Source organism: Neomonachus schauinslandi, chromosome 11, assembly GCF_002201575.2.
Source record: "Neomonachus schauinslandi chromosome 11, ASM220157v2, whole genome shotgun sequence".
NCBI classification, from domain to species: domain Eukaryota; kingdom Metazoa; phylum Chordata; class Mammalia; order Carnivora; family Phocidae; genus Neomonachus; species Neomonachus schauinslandi.
In genome coordinates, this window is record NC_058413.1 from 31,535,667 (window position 1) to 31,558,970 (window position 23,304).

Here is a 23,304-nt window from a genome sequence, read left to right on the forward strand (position 1 = left end):
CCAGTTAAGGATAGATTCTGGCCTCCTCACAGCTCAAGTTATAAGGATTTTTTTTTTCCAGAAGACTTAAAGTTTTCCTAAATCCTTTTGGCTCCTTAAGAGGAATGAGAGAAGCAAACTCTCTAGCAGTAATCTTGCAGCATTATGAGAATTTTCATACCTTGTGGTTCATATCCTGAACAGAGGGTCCTAGAGGGTCAATAGAAATAGCACTATAAGTGACTGAAGTGTGGTGGTTGTTCCATAATTGTGTTGAATAATGAATATAAGAAATACATTATAGTCCAACCAACTTTCTAACTATGTAGCTTTGGACAAACAATCGAATCAGGTCTCATTTTTAATCAGAAAATAAGAGTTAAGGGGGCCTGGGTGGCTGAGTCAGTTAAGCAACCAACTCTTGATTTTGGCTCAGGTCATGATCTCAGGGTCATGAGATCGAACCCCAAATCGGGCTCCCTGATCCGCATAGAGTCTGTTTGAGATTCTCTCTCTCTCCTTCTCCCTCTGTCCCTCCCCGCTCATGCTCCCTCTCTCTCTCTCAAAAAAAAAATTAAATAAATAAAATCTTAAAAAAAAAAAAGAAAATGAGAGTTAAGTCTTTCTTATGTCTATCCAAGGAGTCTCGACTATAATCATAGGATGAGAACAATCAACTCTGATAAGTAAGGGGAAGAGGCAGAGCTGGAGAGTGGAGCAAACACTGATGTGGGGACAAAGAGATCTTGAATCCTCAGTCTTCTCATTTGTGAAATGGAAGATTATGCTAGATCCATGGTTTTCAACTTTTTTTTTTCTTTTTAAAACAGCTGAAAGCTTTTGCTACCTGAAATCTGACATGGAACCCCAAACTATTAAGTATGCTGGGCGGATTGAAACAGCACTGAGATGCAGAGCCATTCCCTCATCATCCTTCCTTCCTTCCCTCCTGCCAAGGCCATTTTGCAATATATGGGCCCCTACAATGTCTGTGGGGTCTCCCTAACTTGACTTCTGTGCTAAGGAAAGATAGACCTCCTGAGTACTTTTAATGAATTTTCCAAGTGCTTTCCATACCTTAACTCTTTACTATCACAACAATCCTATAGAATAGGTATTATTATTAACCCCTTTTTACACATGAAAAAATTGAGGCACAAAGAGTCTAATTAAATTGTCCAAGAATTAAGACTCCTAACAGAGAATGCCTCCTTCCATAATGGGAAGAGGTTTCAGGTCCCCGGTGACATCTAGTCTCCTGCCCAAAGAAAACTAAAGTCAAGCTTAGCTAGAACCCTGGTTTTAAAAGAAACACCCATCACAGATGAAATATTATTTTCCAAAGCTTTCGAGAGCTGAGCAGAGTTGGTTATAAGGGCTTGGTATCTGGGTAGTGGAGGGAGAAGTCTGGAAAAATTCATGATGTCACAGACTTCGACAGCACCAAACGTGTCAGACCTTCGCCATGTGGGCTGACACAGTAAATCTATGTGTATAAACCAAGCCGCTCTTCAGGCATTTTAGAGGGAAATGACTTTTCCGGCTCTAATGAGTGTGGACGTGTCAGAAGCTTGGACTGTACCCCTGCCTTATGTGTGAGCTTGCACAATTGAGTGTCTATGCCTCTGAGAAGTGCTGAGAAGAGAAACAAAGCCATTGTCACACAAATGAACAGTCCAAGTTTCTGGTAATGCTATGGAATACACAGAGACTTACTAAAACAAAAAACAAACAAAAAGGCATATTCAAAGCATAAGGATCCTGATCTCAGGAGTTAGCCTTAGTATCTTTCCATTACACTTTGCATATGTCTTTTGTGTGGCTGGAAAAATAAATGCTTATTCATTCTGGTGTCTTTCTTTGACTGCCTACCATGTGCCAAGCATTTGCTCAAACCTTCACCGAACATTCACTGAGATTCTCGGTAGTACTTTCCTAATCAAGAAGTGTTCACTGAATGCCTATTATATGAGAAATACAGTGAGGGTCCTTCCTTCTTTTATCCAATCAAAGAATATATGTTGAGTTCCTATTGTGTATACACCATCTAAATACTCATTCTATACAGACTTATTACATGCCTACTATGTGCTAAATGTTGAGTAAGGGACTGGGGATGCACATGATTCAGACAGTGTCGCTTTTCTGTGGTAATTCCCAACACAGTACCTTTGCTTTTGGTAAGTCCCCTTGTCCCATGCCATTTCACTCTTAGATTCTAGGCCAATAGCAGCCTACATGCAAAGTTTTAACAGCAGTATCTTGGATTCTTGGAAAATCTTTTATGCACAAATGCACATCTGTAAAGATATCAACTTTAAGTGGAGATTAATGCAGCACTGGTCTTATGTACATTAGAAATTTAAAAGCATATCCATCCCATGAATTCTTGCCCCCATATTACTTAAAAAAAATAACTAAAAATTGGAAAATGGATTGATGTTGCTATGAGAAGCCAAAACAGAGGAAGGAATGAGGAGGAAATGGAAAGGCCAGTTGACGTAATTTCTCCATCAATATTCATGGTTAAATTGACCAGATTGCTGTAGCATAATTTTAGGAATTTGCCGTTTGGGGTTTTGTCTGTATGTGTTCAGGGTGTGCCGTTCCAAGAACAACTGTGACTTGACTTCAGAAGTATATATATTTATATATTTCCATCATCATCTTCTCTATCACCATCAAATGTCAGTTCTCTTCCATGAAGGCAGTGGGGCCCACGTGATTTGCTGAGCCCACAATTATTCATACTTGCTGGTACCCAAGCCAAGCTTTTGGCAGCCCACGTCCAAAGTACCATGCAGCCTGTTTCTGAGGTAGAAGAAGATGGGGTTCGCCAAGGTCAGCTTGGGCCAGCATCTCTGCGTTGAAGCCACCAAGCAGAAAGGGCATCTACTTCCCTTTCTGAGGGTTCCCCCGGTGTCAGGACCTACCATTCATCGTTTCCAATTATGGAAACTTGGCATTTGTTTCAGAAAATGCCACATGTGTTTTCCTTGCATATCTGGGGCCACATGAGTGATCTGTCCTTAGTTAGATCTCTTTTAGAAAAAGAAAGATGCAAAGAAGTGAGCAGATCTTTCTGCCTCTTGCTTGGTGGGTGGTCTTGGATGACTTAACTGTTTGAACATCAATAAAGTTAACAATGGAAGCATTAATACCCACTGAAAAAATTTTTTGTGAAGATTAAATATAGCACCTGATTCATAGTAGGTAACAATACTATTATGAATACTATTATTTATTTATTGAGTGTTTACAATGTGATATCTGGTAATAATTGTTATTTTTTCTTAAGTTGTCTGAACTATATCATTTCTCTAAAATTTACCTTTCTTACCCATATAACAAGCCTAATAATATTTTACACATTTGCTTTAAGGCAGTGGTTCTCAAACTTGAGTATACATCAGAATCCCCTGGTAAGCTTCTTAAAACATTGATTGCTGGGCTCCATTGCCACTGTTTTTGATTTAGTGGGTCCAGGTTAGAAACTGACAATTTGCAATTCTAACAATTTCCCAATTAATACTGATGTTAATGGTCCAGGGTCACCACTTTGAGAACCCCCGCTCTATATATTAAGTTTATTGAGCATCTATTCAACAAATATTTACTGAGTACCTATTGTGTGCCAGGAACTGTTCTAGGTATTGAAGGAAAAGCAGGGAAGGAGACAAAGCCCCTATCTTCGTGAAGCTTACATTCTAGAAGGAGACATAGACAACCCTAGAAATAAAAAGTAACATACCATACTTTAAAGAAAAGGGAAGCAGGTTAAGGGGATAATGAGTGACTGGATTTCATGGGGAACGTTTTTTCAGATACACCAGTCAGGGAAGATATCTATGAAGAGGTGATACTTGATCAAAAATAATAAGAAGGGAAGAAGATATTTGATCTAGGAGAACATTCAAATATGAGAGACCAGAAATACAAAGATCCAAGATCCCAAAGAAGAAATAGATTTGAAGACTTTCAGGGACAGCCAAATGGCTAGCATGACCAGTGAGCACAGTAAGCAAAGAAGGGAGAATGGGAATATGAAATCAAAGACATAGACAGTGCAGCAACATCGTGTAGAGCATTCTAGACTGTCTTAAGCAGGTTGCATCTTATTTGAAATGTGATGGAAAGTGCCTGGAGGGTTTTCAGTAGGTGAGTGACATGATCTGACTTATATTTTTCAAAGAGCACTCTGGCTGCTGAGCAGGACAGAAGTGGAAGCAGGTGCAGTTAGGCAGCTGCTGAGATCCTCCAGGAGAGGGATGGAGTGGAGGCGGGAGGGATTGGCCTAACGTGGTAGCAGAGGAGGTGCTGAGCAGTAATCAGATTCACACTATACTTTGTAAGTCAAGCTGACAGGACTTGCTATTGAGTTGGGGGTAAGGTGAGAGAAAGAGGGGAATTAAGAATGACCTCTGGGGGTGCCTGGGTGGCTCAGTCGTTAAGCATCTGCCTTCGGCTCAGGTCATGATCCCGAGTCCTGGGATCGAGCCCCGCATCGGGCTCCCTGCTCGGCGGGAAGTCTGCTTCTCCCTCTCCCCTTGCTTGTGTTCCCTCTCTCACTGCCTCTCTCTCTCTCTGTGTCAAAATAAATAAATAAAATCTTTTTTAAAAAAAGAATGACCTCTGAGAGTTTGGGCCTGATTTGGTTAAAAAAAAAAAAACCATCTGTGAGAAAGTATCTGGCACAAAATAAGGGTTCAAAACTCATCTATGTATTTGGAGTTAGGATATTTTCAGTTTGGAAATTCTAATGCTACCAAACAGAGCATGCAGACTGTCATATCTATAATAATATAGACAATGATACAAATGAAGTTGTGCAAAGTAGTTGCTCTGGGATAGCTCTGACATTCAGCCCTCCGGTTCTTTGTCAGTGCTGTTCCTTCAATTATTCCATCTTTCCGAAATCAAATATAACCCCAATAACCTGAATTGAATGTCCAGTGTGAAAGCCACTGTGCCAGGGGCTCAGCATGTGTCACCCATTTGGGAATATTCTAGAACTCAGGGCTTACCTTTAGAGTATGAACCAGTACCGATATAAGAGTCATCATGTCATTAGTGATCAATATTAATGTTGGAGCCTTCTTTCCTGACATTTCCCTAAGATTCCTTGCTCAAGGACTTTGGGTCATTTGCTCCCCCCTTGATTATGGGGGCACCTTAAACTGCTTATAATATGTAACCTAGTCAAGGACAGTCAGGCTGGATGCCCACCCCCTCCCTGAGCAAGGCTGGCAAGCGTGCTGCAACACCAGCAGAGACAGAAACGCATGCATTCTGTGGGAGCTATCACGTCTGGACTCTGGATCTCTCCAAATATCATCAAGGAAGAAATATGACTCATTGAAATTCAGTTGTATTTTTGAAGAAGTTTGTTCTCGTTGTTTATAGCTTAGGAGATTCAGCTTGTGTTGTTCATGCATCAAGACTGTGAAGAAGGCAAAGTTTGCCACCATCAGCTTCTGTAGCCTACCCTCTATACTTGTTTTTGGCATTTACTCCTGGATACTCAAGATCCTCATGGATATCTACATCTGTTTCCCATTCCTCTCCTCCCTCGACTTACTCAGCTGCCCATGCTTCAGACTTGAATTTACCAATACCCATCAACAGTTATTCATTCAGAAAGTATTCATAGATTATGCTACATGTGGTTTACAAAGCACCCACACTGAGTAGTGTTCTTGTTCATAATAGCCAGTATTTGCCGAGTGCTTATTATTTGTCAGGCACTATGCCAAGTGCTTTCACCAGATTATCTTCCTTAATTCTCACAACAATCCTATGATTTTAGGACCATGATTTTATTATACCTATATACAAATGAGAAACCTGTGAAGAGGTGAAATAATGCCCAGGATCAACCAGGAAGCTTACAGCAGGGTGGGATGCAAACCCAACCTTTGTGATTCACAACCCATGCTCTTAACCATCGCCATATTGCTTTTCAAGGCAGAAGAGAACCAGTATTTATGGAGCACCTATAATTGATGCTCACAGCAATTCTTCAGGATAGGCATTATTGTCAGCTAAAAGGAAGCAAGAGCCTCAGAAAGGTTAAGAATCCTTTGCAAGACCCACAGTGACTTTAAAGGTGACTGAGCCAGAACTCAAAACCAGATTTCCTGGACATCAATGTCCACGTGCTTTCTGTAGCACCAAACAGCCCAACTTAATAGCTTCACTGAGGAACTATGGTATCTGAGGGGTTCTTGGAAGGTTGTGTAGGATTTCAACAGGTGGAGATGAGGAACAGCCTCTGGATATCAAGAACAACAGGAGAAAATAAAGTAGCCAGAATAGCTAGGAATGCACATAAGAGCTATCAATGGTCTGGCTTCCCTAGAGCGCTAAGCCAAGGAAAGAACATCCTTACTTTCTACATTCCTATACATCTTGTCTCCCCTCCCCCTTTGTTTGAAATCCTGCAATGACTTTCTGTTGAAAAGTGGCTTACATGATCTCTCTCCTGCCTGCTCTCTCCTGGAGTTCACTCACTCTACTCTAGCCTCACACTGGCCTCTTTTCTAATCTGCAAATTTATCAGCTTTTTTGCACTTTAGAGATTCCTGCAGTTGCTGTGTGCTCTAACAGTAACTTTCTTATACATCATCTTCCCACAACAAAGATCAGTTCAAATGTCACCTCCTTAGAGAGGCCTTCTCTGTCCCCATAGTTATTCTCATTATGACATTCTGCTTAAATGGTTCTTCAATAAACAAGTCCATGCATCCTCGAATATCTGCAATTCAAAAGAAAAAAAATACAGTGTTTGTTATAGTTCTTTTCCCAAAATTGGCCTGTCTACAGATATATCAGTCTTATCCAAGTACCAAAATCAGTACCCAATTGAATCTTCAGACACTCTCAAAGCAGCTTCTTGGCTCATGAAGTTTGAAACTGAATGCAATTTTGATGAAAACCAAAAACCATGTAACAAACCCCATTAGAAGAAGGCAATTGTGAGAGTTTAAGCTCTTCAAAAACTTGTCTTGATGGACTAGAAAGATAAAAGAACTATTTGCTCTTTAACCAAAATTTCATTTGTCCTGCTGACCTGAAATCATAGCCAATAATCCCAGTGGTTTGGAATACATATTAGTGTTTCTGTAAGGACAGATTTCATGGGTCATAAATAAATATTTTAAAATAAGTCTCAGCATTAATTTCTAATATGGTAAATATTGATAGATATGACCTATACAAACAAAAGCTCTTTGAGGGTCATCAGCAATTTTTAAGTGTAAGAGGATTCTGAAGCCAAAATATTTGTGAAACACTGAGTTAAGCAAACCAATAAATTTCATTTTTTTGTTGAGTTTATTTTTTGTTGGGTCTCCGTCGCTTTCAAATGAAAGAGTCTTGATATTGTGTTTCATTTCATAGGAAGATAATATTGCTTTGAGAAGTTGAATATTACAGTGATTAGCCAATAGTAAGCTTTTTGTGTTTTAGACCAAAAAAAAAAAAAAAAACCTCTCTTCCCCCTCCTCCTATAATCCAAAAATGAGGCTAAAGTTTATGGTAAATGAAAACCCAAGGAATGTTAGAGTATGTGGCAATGTAAACTACACACAGGAAAGAGACCCTTCTGTCTCCTAGCAAATAGATCTATGAAGCATCTATATATATACAGCAACAGTACTTTGCCAAACCAGAAAGACCCAGTTGTATATAGTTATATAACTTTACAAAAGATTTTTTTTTAAGTTTGTTTTGTTTATAACTTGGAAGTTTTAAAAATGAATTCCTATTTAAGGAAATACATAACACAATACTAATATTGAAAGATATAAAATTACATGAAATCCTAACTCTACTGGAAAATTTGGGATCTATCTAGAGCAGACACATCAATATACTAGCTTCCTCCCAATTAAGCCCAGGAAATATGATTGACTGGGATCTCATGCTTATAAGAGTTCTTTCCTCCTTATTCATTTCAGTAAAGACACAGCCAGGGATAGCACTATTTGATTAACAGTAAGAGTGGCTGTCTCTAGAAATTAAACTCAGGAATAGTAAAGAAAGGATGTCTTAAAAAATTTTAACTAAAACTACCTTGGAAATACCACACCTCTCTACTTTAGTCTACAGTGATTTGCAAAGAACATGTTTAATTTTAATCATAATATGAATCTAATATAAACGGGCAAGATATTTTTTGGTGTTTTGACCTGGTATTTAAGGCAATTTTAGATGGCCAGGACATAACCAAGAATGGCTGAAATAAAAGATCCTCGAGAAAGGGTAGGCCAGGAGGTAGAGGAATAAGATCCCAAGCAGTGGGCTGATTGGTTAAGTACTAAGGCAAATTTGGACTTCATCCTAAAAGCAATGGCAAGTCACTGAGCTATTTTTAAAAACGTGATATGAGTTATGATCATGCACATCAAGGGTACTATGAAAGCTCATGGCTACATTTCTAAACTAGGCCAGGAAATCCGAGAAGTGATACTGAAGTTGAGAACCAAGGAGAAGAGCTAACCAGGGAAGAAGGGGATGGTGAGTGTTCTAGGCAAAGAAGATGTAAGAGATCCACACATTTAAGGAACTGGACAAAATCCAGAGTTGGCTGAAGCATGACTGTGGAGGTGTGGGAGGGTGATGTATCTAGAGAAGTAGTCCGTGTGTAGAGCATGAAAGGCTTTGGAAGCAGCTTTCAGAGGTTAGATTTAAGCACAGGAGCTTTGGAAATTCATTGAATGGGACTGCCATGATCAAATTTATGTTTAAAAAAGATTATTCTGGCTGTACCTTGGGGGAAGGAATGACAGCTTCTGGTTGTAGTCCTCATGGGAACAAATATATATTCCTGTGGGCTGTCTTATCTCTGCATAAACTTATATCACTGGAAAAGAAATCTTCCTTTGTCCACTCATTTCTTGGTTGAAAAAATGGAACATGGGATTAAAATAACAGGGGTCCCTCAAAACTTACAAAGAAGGAAACAAGATTGCATGTACTTGGAATATTGAATTGTCTGACCAGTGCATGCTAGAGCAGAGCAGAGATAAATAAAATTATTCAAAATTAAGAGGACACTAGTCAGAGCAAGCATTTGTCTAAATGCAAAAACCTATCTAAAAAAAGAATTGATCATCCTTGTAACCTCAGACAAAGTCAAATAATGAAGGCAAATCCTGGTGTTGTAATTCCAACCACCATCCAAGAGGGAGAGAGAATCTTGCCCAACGGACTTGGGTAATTTGACACCATTGCAAAACCATTCCTGTTATGGAGACAATGGTGTGTCAGATCAATGGTGTCAACCCTGACTGACCAAGAGAATCACCTGTAGAGTTGTTGAGAAAAAAATGCAAATGCTTGGACCTAATCTTAGGTCTGAGGTGGATCCCAAGCTTCTGTAAACTCCACTGGTTCCAGAGACATAGCCAGGGTCATAGCCAGAGAACCACCATTGTGTCAGGTTTAAGATTGGAATCAATTTAATCTCCTTTATACTGATTCCACGTTCACCCTACAATCTTCTAGTTATAATATGGTTTCATTTACAGGTTTTTGTACAGAGAAAGAATGTATTGATTCTTGCCACAGAAGTATTGCGATTCAAGTGATTATGACATTTTTTTGTAAATTGATAAACTGACACTGGCAATTTATACAAAAATCTTAGTATACCTAGTTAATATAAGATTGTCTTTGAGAGAATGATACTTCCTTCTGGATAATGACAAATCAGTTTTCAGAAGCTTTAAGCCTTGAAGACCATCTAACTACACCAAGATAATGTCATCATTTGAGGGTTTGTAGGGATCAGTTCACAGGTGTTCATGATTTTTTATTAACTTTATGCAAATGGTTTATCAGCGCCCCCCCCCCCGCCCCCACCAATGATCAAATAACAATATTGTAGACTCAAGCATACATGTTAGTGGTTTAGAAGTGAGAATCCAGGTACTGGGACATTGAACAGATTCCTTAATGAGTCCCCTGGTTATATTTAAACTAAAAGCCCCACTTACCTTACAAAATATTGTTTTCATCATCAAGGGAAAGTGTTCCCTGCAGTGTATTAAGCTGCTCTGGGTAAGAGGGAAAATATTAGAATTTAAACGTGGAAATGAATATAAAGGATGCATCATAAACTTCACAGACCCAGCAGCAGATACTAAAAGAGGTCTTTATTTTTTTAAAATATTAACTGACTATTCAGTTGAGTAAGTGGGACTGAAGCTGAGCTGCAGCAGGTATTGTTCTGGCTTTCCAACCGAGTCGCTACCCTTTTTCAAATGTAAATGGAGGGTATCTTTTGTCATCAACAAAAGTTACAAGGAACAATGAAGAATGGAAGAACTATCATAAAAGCAAGTGGAAGAATGCACAGAGGTGGATAATTCAGCTGCAACATCCTTGAAAACATGCCCAAAATCCTTATCTACTGAGAGAGCTGCAGTGGGGAATGAGAAAGCGCTTCTCCCAGAAAGGAGGGCTCCTTGTTTTCCTGGGGAGGGGGCACCAGGCTTGGGCAGCCATCCAGAGGAAAACAGAAGAACAGGGTTTACTTGATGGAGGCCCAAGTGAAAGCAAAGATTGCGAGTGAAAGGGAAGAAACAATTGCTGGCCGTTTTCCACAGCCTCTGAAGGAAAGACAGCACCGGAGGCCGGCTGGGCACCTGAGGGTCCCTGGGGCTTTTGTAGGAGACACCCTTAGTAGATAAAGGAGAAACTGATGCCTCTGCCCTGGCTCAGATGGCAATAAGGAGCTGGGCCTCTTAACATTCCAGCAGTGCATGCACCCTTATCACACAATCTAAGTCTAAGCCAGGAGGGATGGTTACCCCACATCAATTTTTATGCGCCCTCAGTTTTTGTTTTGTTTTGTTTTGTTTTAGAGAGAGAGACAAAGAGAGCAGGAGCTGGGGGGACGGGCAGAGGGAGAGGGAGAAGCAGGCTCCCCGCTGAACAGGGAGGCCAACACCACAAACTGGGTCAGTGCACTCATATGGTTCACTCTCCATTCCTGTTACCCATGTGCATCCCCTGACCTGAGCAGCTATTTTGGCTCTCTTCTCATCTGAGAAGGATCACCCAATGATAGCAGCCAGCATGTCATCCAATGATCATGCAATGATGGTCTGAACGCAATGCCCATTTACTCCTTAAGACTTTGTTCATTCCTATCTAACCCATCTTGTGACGCCCCTTCAATGCCCAGGATAATCATTAGCCCAGCCAAGTTAAAAAGGTGGTGGTGGTTCAAAAAGACAAGTCTTCCATATCTAGCAAAGATGTTACTTGGTAGAACCAGGGGGAAATCTCCCACTGAACCAGGACAGTATGACTTACCTGTACTTCCCTGTGACGATATCTGTTCTTATTTAATCTGTGCCCATAAAATCCCCAAACAAATTCTGACCATCCTTCATGCTTAATTTAATCTCAAGAAGCAAAGTAAATCATAGTATTCTGTGATTGCAGGGAACTTCCTCTAGCTTAAAAAACACTGTGGTTCTATCTTCTGACCCTTTGAATCATACTGTTGGGTAGACAAAGGCCCACTTCCAAAGCAGCAAAGTAACAAATGACTGTTCTAAGCTATGCCTAAAATGAACCTTAAAGGAACCCTTGTTGGCTTGTTGTACAGAGAAAGAATGTATTGATTCTTGCCACAGAAGTATTGCGATTCAAATGATTATGACATTTTTTTGTAAATTGATAAACTGACACTGGCAATTTATACAAAAATCTTAGTATACCTAGTTAATATAAGATTGTCTTTGAGAGAATGATACTTCCTTCTGGATAATGACAAATCAGTTTTCAGAAGCTTTAAGCCTTGAAGACCATCTAACTACACCAAGATAATGTCATCATTTGAGGGTTTGTAGGGATCAGTTCACAATGGGATCTTCTCACCTAGAAGTGGCTTACTTGTAGAATAAGAAAGGAGAACTATTTAAAACTAAATCCACTTTTAAAAATTAGGTAGGAGAGGGGCAAGAATTGGCATAAGAATTTTCTATGGGGACATGGAAGATAATTTTCAAAATGTCCAACTTACCCCTGAGAATTCAAGCAGCATGTGATACTCCTCAAGTTTGCTATACATGAAACTCTGGATATGTGAACAAATCAGAAAGAGCAGGTGTAAATTTTCCATGCAAAATGTGTCCTAAGAATAATATTGGGTAAAGAGAGCATTTGTGAGTAGTGCCTCTGTGATAAGCTACTATCAAGGTAGTTTGGCTTGACTTCTATCTTCCATCCCCTAATGGGGCATTTTAAAGATATTCCAGAGGGCCAATTTCAGAACAAGCTGTATCTGAAGCCTTCCTAACAGAACTCCAGTATTGATGACACTAATGGAGTATAAGGAATGTTAAAACCCTTGTAACACATTATACATTAAAATCTCTATCTCTCCCTTTCCTTAGCCATCATCTTACTATACCACTGTATTTTCGCCCACTTTTTCTTCACTCTTCACTTTCAACTGACCATAAAAGAAATTTGAGCTACATTTTTGAGAAAATGAGAATGCCAATAACCAGTATAAGGCATGAGTCATGAAAGCAGGAGCCATGTTTGTCTTATTCACTGTTAACCCCCCGTGCTGAGCCCAGTGTCTGATTCATGGTAGATTCCTATTCATTCATTCAGTCAGTCAGTCAATCAGACATTTCACAAGTATTTCTTGAGCACCAACTACCTATAAGATACTATTCCAAAAGCTTATTATACAACAGGGAACAGAATAGATGAAGTCCCTGCCCTCATTAAGCTTACATTCTGATGGAGCAATTCAAACAATAACCAATAAAGATATAAAATGTCTATCATTTATAAATACTTTAGTGGAAAATAAAGTAGAATAATGTGACAGGAATTGTCTGGTGAATGTAGGCCGTGAGGATAAGGTGTATACTGTTTGATGGCATCAGAGACCTCTGTGACAAAATGACATTGAACCAAAGAACTGAAAGAGTCAGGAGTGAGCCCTGTAGTTGTCTAAAGCAAGAGTGCCCAGGCAAAGATACAGCAAGTCCAAAAGTACTGAAGAAAGACTATGCTTGACATATTTAAGGAACTATAAGGAGGCCAGTGTAGTTCGAACAAAATGAGTGAGGGGGAGAGTGGAAGGAGATATAGCAGAAAAGTACTGGAAACCTTGAAGAGGAAGAAGATAATGTAGAGTCTCACAGGTCCTTTAAAGACCAAATCATATAATTTCTTTAAGAATATGGGCTTTTGTGCCAAATGAGGCTGGAAGCCCCTGGAGAGTTTTGAGCAGTGGAACTTGACCTTACTTCTATTCTAAAATGATCTTTCTGAGGGTTATGTTGAGGGATACTAGAGACACACCACTGAAATTGGCCAGGGTGGGAGTAGGTAGGCCAATTAAGAGGCTGATAAAATTACCCAGGTGAGAGGTAATGATTCTGGTTACATTTCAAGGATAAAGGACTGACAGGATTTGTTGATGGATTGAAAATGGAATGTGAAAGAAGGAAAAGAGTTAGAGATGACATCAAGATTTTTATCCCAAGCAACTAGAAAAATAAAATTGCCATTTACAATGTGGAAAGACCATGGGAAAAGCATATTTTGGAAGCAGGAGCAGGGATCTGTAGTTTGGATTGGGGCATGTTAGATTTGAGTTGCTTATTAGATATCTAAGTGTCTATCAAGTAGGTAATACAAATCTAGTGCTAAATGGAGTGGTCTGAGATGTAACTATAAATTTTAGAGTCAAATTATATAAAAGGTATTTAAAGTCATGAGACTTAATAAATTAATTGAAAACTGATTGTAAATAGAGAAAAAAAACCAAGAACTAAAATGAGGGACTGAGCCCCATGATTTAGAAGACTGGGGGTTGAGAAACAATCAGCCAAATGAGACCAAGAAGGGGTGGCCAGTGAGATAAGAAAACCAATAGAGAGGACGCCAATAATTCATTTTTATTGAAAATGAATGAATAAGTGAATGGGATCATTACTTCTGAGGTAAATACCAAGTCTTGGTCATCCTTGCATTCCTACTTACATATGGTCTTAAAAGAGCAAGTACAGTTTGAAGGCAAAAAATCCTAATATTATTATTTTGAAGTGGAACTTCCCAGGAAATCCAGAATACCAGTTGGGCTTCAATTTCCCATCTAAGGCTGTAAAGCATTTCACTTAAGAATCCAGACACTGGGGCCAGACTATGAGTTCTCATCCCAGCTCTATTACTTATTAGCTACATGACTTTGACCAAGTTACTTAGCCTTTCTCTGCCTCAGTTTCATCATCTGTAAAATGAGGATCATAAAAGTGTCTATCTCATAGGACTGTGGATAAGATTAAATATCAAGACATATAAACTCCCTGAACAGTCCCTGGCACTCAGGACATACCCAAGCAGCTATTATTACTATCTGGCACATGATAGATGATCAAGGACTGATCCAAGTTTGTTTTAGGCCAAGAATTCCCTCAAAAAAGAAATGAACTAGAAAATAAAGTGATTGTAGGGCATTTCAATGGGCCCCCAAATTTTCTGCTTAGTGATATGCCTGTCTATTTTATTTTTTAACAAGTGCCATATCTAGGGCCCCTTTGCTAATGCAATATTTCTCTTTGCATTGTGTACATATATTCACCTTTTTTTTTTTTAAATCTCATATGGGTGCTAAGGAAAGTCCTTGTGTCTTAGTTTATTTGAGCTGCTAGAAAAGGATAGCATACTATAGTCTGGGTGGCTTATAAACACAGAAATTCATTTTTCATGGTTCTAGAGGCTGAGAAGCCCAAGATCAAGGCTCTGCTATAGTTGGTGTCTGTGGTCTTGCTATATCCTCACAAGGAGAAAAGGTTGAGGGAGATTTCTGGGTCCTCTTTTATAAGGGCACTAATCTCATTCTTGAGAGCTCCACCCTCAGGACTCAATGATCTCCTAAAGGCCTTACCTCCAAATACCAGCACACTGGGGATTAGGTTTCAACAAAGGAATTTGGGGAGGACACAGCATTTAGTCTATAGTAACTTGTTAAATTGAAATGCCTCACCTCAAAAAAATATCCTATGTTTTGTTAACATATTAAAGATTAGACTTTCCTAAGGAAACTAATCTAACAAGAAGTAGATTTTTTTTTAATTAGGGAAGAAAAGGAAAATGCATACTTTTTCTCTATCAAGTGGAGGGGAAAAGAAATTCATGTAGTAATTTCAGTTTCCATATTTTTTCCATTCACTCCCATTGAGTTCTTTAATTTTGTTTCTTTAGTCTGAATTGTTTTTCCTTAAAAAAACCACTCCTTTTTCCTTGTTTTGCTTCATCTCATACTCCAGTGAAGGCAATTGAAATTGAGCCCTATTTTTCTTCTAGGTGTGTGGTACACAAAAAAAATTCAATACATAGTTGATCTCATCAAACAGATCAATCAGAGGATGATGATTTGCTTCCAAAGTGATTCTTTGCTTTTCAAAAGAAGGTCCCAATAGGATTTCCTAAAATAGTTTTCATTTGCAGGGCATTGCTACTACAATCTATTGTTGAGAACTTGATTCAGCATATACTAAATACTTAAGGAATATCTATTTTTGTTGATGATACAATCTACCTGGTACCACACATATTTTGGTTGCATATGTGCTTACCAGCCTGCACTAGCAGTAAATATCTTCAGGGAAAGATAGTATGCATCTTTGAATCACTCATAGAGCATAGCACAGCTTATAGCATGTGTAGATGCAATATATATTTGCTGAATTCAATTAAATGGAAGGATAGTGGCCCTCAAGACTATTTGCAATAAGCCAAGTAACTTCCTTATACATGTCTGGCTGGTACTTTTGTGACCCACCCAACATATTTATTAAGCATTTATCAGTTGGAAGAAGTTCCTCTATATCTCCCCTTGAGGAGATCAAAGTGATCACGCACACGCGCACACACACACACATACCCCTTAATCATAAATCCATGATAACAGAGTTTTGGGGTTTGCTTTGTCTGCCTGTAGGACCTATGTATGTCTAGGACTCTGCCTACAGTTACCTATCCCAAGTTCATGATCATCCTTGAGCATTGTTACCTGGTAAAATCATGACAGTAGGCCAATAAAACACAAGGGAACAGGTAGGTCTGGCCTAGAAGTTGTATAAATACTATGTCACATGTCTGCCTTCAGTCTCCTAAATAAAAGGGTAAATGTTGGCCATCCCTTAACTAAACCAGATCATAATCACTAAAAAAGTATATAATCTAAAGGCTTTCTGACATCAATAAATTGGTCACCAAAATTAGGAGAATTTTGACAAACTCTAATAATGACAATAAATTTAAGGTTATAAAGACACTCTGGCCTTTTAGCAGAAAGCTTCCTGTCTTGGGTGACATGGCCCAACACTGCCTAAAACTCTGGGGCAAGGTCAATAATCATGTGGGAAGTCTTACAAGTAGCACATGGCATGTTTTGTGTAGCAACTTAAATGTTTTCCTAGTTTTACCCAAATATACTGTTACATGGTCTGGTTGCATGGAGGGGCTTCCGTAAGTCTGTAAATGCTCTAAAATTCCAAGCAAAGTTTGGAGAGTGGGTACATTTTTCTAAGAGATGCCAGAAAAAGTCCAAAAATAGTTAAAAAAATCTCCTACAGGGCCTTTACTTTGTAATCCCTGACCACCCCCTTTCCTTTCTTCCATGGCCCATCTTCATTCATCTTAACTCCAGTTTCAGTTTGTGAAATGGTTAGTTTTTTCCAAGATATATACTATCCATGTCAAGGAAGAAAAGAGTAACAGGGACATGTGGGGTATAGCAATCTCTTCATCACCCATACAAAGCCAAAGGAAGTGCTCAGTAAACATTTAGTAATGGAAGGAATGAACCATCTATTTATAACAGCAGATTCATTGAGCTGTTAAGTAAGATTATTATAGGCCTCTAGTTAGGGTTTGATTTGATGTCATTGTGTTCACAACTTGACTTTTTTAAGAGCTTCAGATAAAGGAAGGAACTCATTTTAATTCTGAATTTAAATATTACAATAGATAGCAATTAGCACAGACATCAAAGAAGTGGAGAAAATTTCATCATTAAGAGGATAAGGATGTTATTATAACCAAAGAAAGATGATCAGATGCAAACCTATTAAAGTAGCTGCTAATAAAATAAATCTTCATAAAATGGGTTAAATTACCTCCTTAATTTTAAACAAATGATTTTACAGAAGTGTCTTGCTGGAACTGAATATGAGGGCAGGTCATGGCACATTGGTTCCCCTGTTTCTGCGTTCCATGACGAAAACAGAAAATAAACAAATAAATGTAATCGTGATCATAGCAATATTTATAGAGCCATCTCACTTTCTAATATCTTTCACATGTTCTCATTCCTTTATTAGATTGAAAGGTATATCAGGTCAGGTTCAGGGTGTTCTAAGACTTAAATGTATAACCAATTGGAATCTATGGTTGTCTTATTAACAAGGTAACACCTGTGGCCCCTGGCAATTTTTAGTCAAGTCTATGCCTCTATAGGAAGGGGAATTCACATACTCTTCGCATTTCATTCTGCTCCCATACACACACAGATCAATCGCGGTGATGGAGTTTTCATGTCTCAGTGTTATTCTTTAGCTCCAGAGGACAAATAATAAGGTTCTAAAATAGTTCTGTTAGAGTATGTGGGAACAGCCTTTCATCCACGGGAATTACTTGAAATCATACAATGTCTTAACTGGTCACAATTATTAAACCTCGGCAAAACTACATAGTCCTTCAAAAGGAAGCACAAAATGGCTTACAAATGAGGTGACATCTCTGTTTAATAGCCAAGGACAGCAGTGCAAAATAATTTGGGATGGGAAGCAAAGCCTACTTTACCCAATTGAAGAGTGTCGGAACTCGAAATTGTCAGAATGCAATTATCCCCGCTGGAATTTGGGGAGCCCAGCATCTGACACTTCCAAGCAATGCCATAGGCCTTTTTAATGAACACGAAGCCTCCGGATTGGATTTCACCTCAATTCAAGGGATAAAACCTGCACTCTGAGAATATAGAGTGCAGAGATGTTAGTTCACTGCTATCAGGTTCAGAATTGCCCTCCTAGAGACAAATATGTCTAATGCCTTCATCCACAGAGGGAAACTGAGGTCTGGAGAACATCACATGATAAAGAAACGAGTTAATAACTTTGCTTTTTTGTGCCACTAAGTCCCCAGTTTCCCCAATTCAATTTAACTCAACAACTATTTATTATCTCCTGCTCTGTCTCAGATCTTTCACTGAAGTCCTGGGAATTTAGAGATGAAGGATACCTGGTTTCTGCTTTCTAAAAGCTGCTACTGTGGGTAGAGGGACACAATAATTCCATCGGAAGGCAGATGTGCCATGGGCTAGACTCAAGAACAAACTGGGCCATGGGAGTATGCCAGGGGGGAGTTCCTTCCAGGGAAGAATCCGGGAGAAGTTCCTGGAGGAAGCCTGCCTTCCTGGGCTTCCAAAACCCCACCCTAACTTCCCCCTGGGTTTGCCCTCCTAATCGGAGTTTCTGCTTTGCCATTTTTTAGACCCAACTTTTCTATAAAGCTTGTCTGGAATTCATTCTCTTGGGCTTTCTTAAATTTTGCCGTGGGGACAGGGATGGATTCAGGTTTTGTGGGACCTAAAGTATATACAACTTGGGGGACTCTTTAAGAAAGACTACAACGTGGGGCGTCTAGGTGGCTCAGTCGGTTGAGTGGTTGAGTGGCTGCCTTCACCTCAGGTCATGATTTCAGGGTCCTGGGATAGAGCCCTCATTGGGTTCCCTGCTCAAAGGAGACCCTGCTTCTCCCTCTGCCTCTGCTGCTCCCCCTGCCCGCCCAACCCCTCCCCCATGCTCTCTCCCTCTGGCTCTATCTCAAATAAATAAAGAAAATCTTTAAAGAAAAAAAAGAAAGACTACAATGTTACAAACACAACCTCAGGTCCAAAAGGGAATGTTTATTTAGAATAAGAAAAAATATCACAAACAAATCGTTGCAGCCTTGGGGGTTGGGTCTTTTTCTTCTTAGGTCTCTGTCAATTTGCCAGAAATGCTTACATAGGAATGCTTCCTAATTGCTACCTGGCTTCCATTCGCCACTATTCTACCTCCAGCCCTCTACAGTTCCTGGAAACTCCTGTCTCTCTCCAGGAGTCTGTGCACGTGAAGTGCTTCATTAGCTTCACAGTAAGCCTGACTTTGCCCAGGGAAATGACTGCCTCAAGGTCACGCAGTGAGGAAACTGGCCAATCCAGGACCAAAACCAGGTTGTTTGAGTGGAATGAACACAGACTATGAAGTCACAGAGACCTGGTTCCAATCTTGTCTCAGGCACTAATGAGCTGTGTGCCTTTGCTCAAGTCAGTTCTCAGTTTCACCTTTCCCCTCTCTTAAGTGGAAATGAGAAGATTAAGCACAAGGACAGGTAAGTATTCTAATTGCCTAGCACTATTCCTGACTAGAAACAATGCTCAGTAAGTGGTAGCTGTTAGAAAGACTACTTCTTTTCCTTGGTAATGCCCTCTTCTTCCATGGCTAATAGAATTCCTAGAGTTTAGCTGGGCACATGGATGTCCTGACTCAAGTCCACATTTCCCCAGCCTGTATCTGTATCAGATAGATTTGGCCATGTGATTAAATTGTGGCCAATGGGATATAAGCAAAACCAGTGTCCATCTTCTAGGAAGAGTCCTTAACGCCATTGAGGATTGCATACATTAATCTCTCCAGGTAGAAATAGAACTTTACAGGATATTGAGTCCTTAAACTGATATGCTACAACTGGAAGGAGTCAATGGTGGGATTTGGGTCCTGTGGCATCTCACCCAACTCCACTGACAGCAATAGGTAGGATGACCTGGTTTTATCATTATAATCAGCAGCAGCACAACATTCCTATTGCAGGAATGGTGGTTACCATTTATAATATGCTCCCTATCTGCATAGCAATATGATGTCCAATTAACACATTAAGTTCTCTCAAAAGCCCACACAGCAGGGGTGATTATCCTTATTTTACAGATGAGGAAACTGAGATCAGAGATGCCAAGTGACTGAAACAAAACAAGTGGCCTGTCAATGGCAGGGTTTATCAAGATCCAAATCTCAGTCTTAAACCCAATCCCTTAAAATTGCCCCTACTTCTTCCCACAAAATGAGACCTGGTAAGAATGGGCTTATACAGAGCTCATATAACAATAAGCATCCAGTAAGTTCAGAAATGTTTATTATATTTATTATTATTTTCATTATTATAATAAATAATAATTACTTATTATTATTGTAACAAGCTACCCCCAACCTTAGTGACTTGCTCACATCAGCAACCGTATTATATCTGATGATTTTGTGACATAGGAGTTCAAGCAGAGATTGGCTAGGCAATTCTTTCATTCCACGTGGCATTAATCAGGGAACATTTGATGGCTTTCAGCTGGGCCTGGGCAGATCTGAAGGTTCCAGGACAGTTTCACTCACATGCACAGCATCTTGACAGGGCAAACAGGAAGGCTGGACTCAGCTAGGTCCCCTTTCCCTCTCCAGGGAGTTTCATGGATTTCACATGGTTTCTCCAGCAGGGTAGCTGGACTCTGACATGGTGGGCCAGGGCTCCAAGAGCAAGTGTTTCAAGAGACAGGAAAAGGAAGCTAAGAATCTCTTAAGTCCTGGATCCAGAAACTGTCACAGTGTTTTTGTTTTTTTGTTTTTTCATATTCTACTAGTCAAAGCAGTCAGAGAGCCCCACCAGGATTTGAGGGAGGAGCACCTAGATCCCGCCTCTTGATGAGAGAACCATCAAAGAATTTGCAGTCAACTTCAGTTGACTCCAATACTAAACCTATTGAAGGAAATTTCACAGAAATAGGAAGGCAGATAATTTGCCTTTTTGAAATATGTATTAGTTTGCTAGGACTGCCATAACAAAATACCAGACTGGGTGGCTTTAACAACAGAAATTTACTTTCTCACAGTGCTGAAGGCTAGATGTCCAAGATCAAGGGGCCAACAGGGTTGGTTTCTTCAGAGGCCTCTCTCTTTGGCCTGCAGATGGCCACTCTCTTGCTTTGTCTTCACATGGTCTTTCCTCTGCGCACACACATCCCTGGGGTCTCTCTCTTCTTATCGTGACACCAGTCATATTGGATTAGAGCCCTACCCGTGCATCCTCATTTTAATTTAATCACCTCTTTAAGACCCTATCTCTAAATATAGTTACATTCTGAGATACTGAAGATTAGGACTTCAATATATGAATGGGGGGGGGGGAAATAAAATTCAGCCCATAACAAATGTCAAATCTAATGCCATTATGTAAGTGGAAAAATCTGCCCAGATCAGATCATACAATCATTAATAGAGTCAGAATGAGAGTTCTTTCCAGTGCAGTCCTTTTCCCAACACATCAGATGATTCCAAGACTTCTATCTTGCCTTACAGGAGGCAGGAAACAGAGACAGAGAAACCAAGAAAGGCCCAGTGTGGGGGCCAGAGATTTCTCCTTTTCTCTTGAAATTTCAGGCTTTTCACAGTTGCCTCTATTCCAAGTCATTGGGTTCATGGACCTCTCAGCAGACCTAAATCTCTGGCCTGCTCATTTCTTTTCCCATTTCTTGGCTGACATTTCTGATGTTCAGGTCACTATTTAGATTCTGAATCACAGTAATATTAGAGAATATGATGTCCTTGTTTCTGCCTTAACATAGATCTGTCAAGACTTTGGGAACATCTCCTCAGCGATTTGCAAACTCAGACCCATTCTGGGACTCTGAGTCATCGCATTAGTGCCCCCTAATTTGCAGTGTATACCCCATCTTTGATTTGTAGCTCTTGGATTTCAAGAATAACCTGCATCTTAGAAAGGAGTTGGCCTGTGTTCTGTCTAGGCTTCTTCTAGGATGCATCTGCTACCTTCTAGGATGGATGTGAAGGAAGGGGAGACTCCAGATGTGGTTTATGCCTTCCTGGAACATAAGACAATTGATATTCAATGCTCTTCTTCCAGTCTCACCTTGCATTCCAATCTATGTTTCTGTGTTGTATAAGGTTAGAAAACAAGTGTTCCCAGAGATAAAAGGGAAAGTTTAATTCCAACTCATGTAACAAAATTATATTACGCTTCAATTCTCTACCAGCCATGTGGGGGATGGGGTGGGGGCAGTATAGTTAATTGAGACTGGCTTGTTGCAATACTCTAACACACATTAGATGGCAAAAAATCAATTACAGATATATTAAGGGAGGGAGAAGGCAAGAGGGGTAAATGTAGCCTTAAAAGCTTTAGCTTTGAAATCTGAAAATCTTGAGTTTTAATCCCTACCCTACCACTTACAAGCTGTTTGACTTTGGGAAAGTTAGTTCACCTCTCCATAACTTGGTTATAAAAGTCACATCATTGAGAGGATTAAACAGAAGAATGTAGGTAATGTCCTGAACACTGTGTCTGGCACAGAGTTAGTACCCAATAGATGGTAGCTATCATTTTAACCTGTCTCCCAGTGTGGCTGTAACAATTAAATGACCTAGACTCTCAATCTTCCCCACCCCTCCCCTACACTGTAAATCTGCCTTTCCTTCAATGTTCTCCACTCAGTAAATGATTTCTTCAAACGTGCCATTGCTCATGCCAGAACCTTTTGTGATTTACCTTCCAAATATATCTCATATCTATCTACTTTCTAATTGTAAGCCTCAATCTGTAATAAACTCTCACCTGGGCTCTATACCTAGACCCTTCTAATCCAGTCTTCACAGGGCATCCAGATTAATCATTTTAAAAAATAAACATAATCATGTAACTTCTTCCGTTTAATGGTTTCCCAAAGCCCTGAGGATAAAAATCCAAAATGTTCCACAGGCCTTGCATGGTCTAACCCACCTGCTCACTTCTCCAATCTCATCTTGCACTCTTCCCTTCCTCCTTCACTATGCCCTTGTCCTTTTTGGTACCAAGTTATACAGTTTAACATTTTTCCCACCTCTGGTGGTTTTAAAATATGTTATAAATTTCTTTGACAATCCTCCATTTAATAGGTGACTTCTAATTTCCTTCTCCTTGCACATAGGCCAGACTTAGTGACTCACTTCTAACACATAGAATGTGGCAGAAGTGAAGCTTTATGATTTCTGAGGCTAGGTTATAAAAAGGATAGCTTCTGCCTGGCTCTCTATTTCTTGGATTGTTTGCTCAAGGGGAAGTCAGCTGCCATATCGTAAGGACACTCAAGCAGCTTGTGGAGAGGGCCACGTGGGGAGGAATTCCACCAACACACAGCAACAATTTTTTGTGTATGTGAATAGCTTCTCTATCAAATCTTCAGATGATTACAGCCTTAGC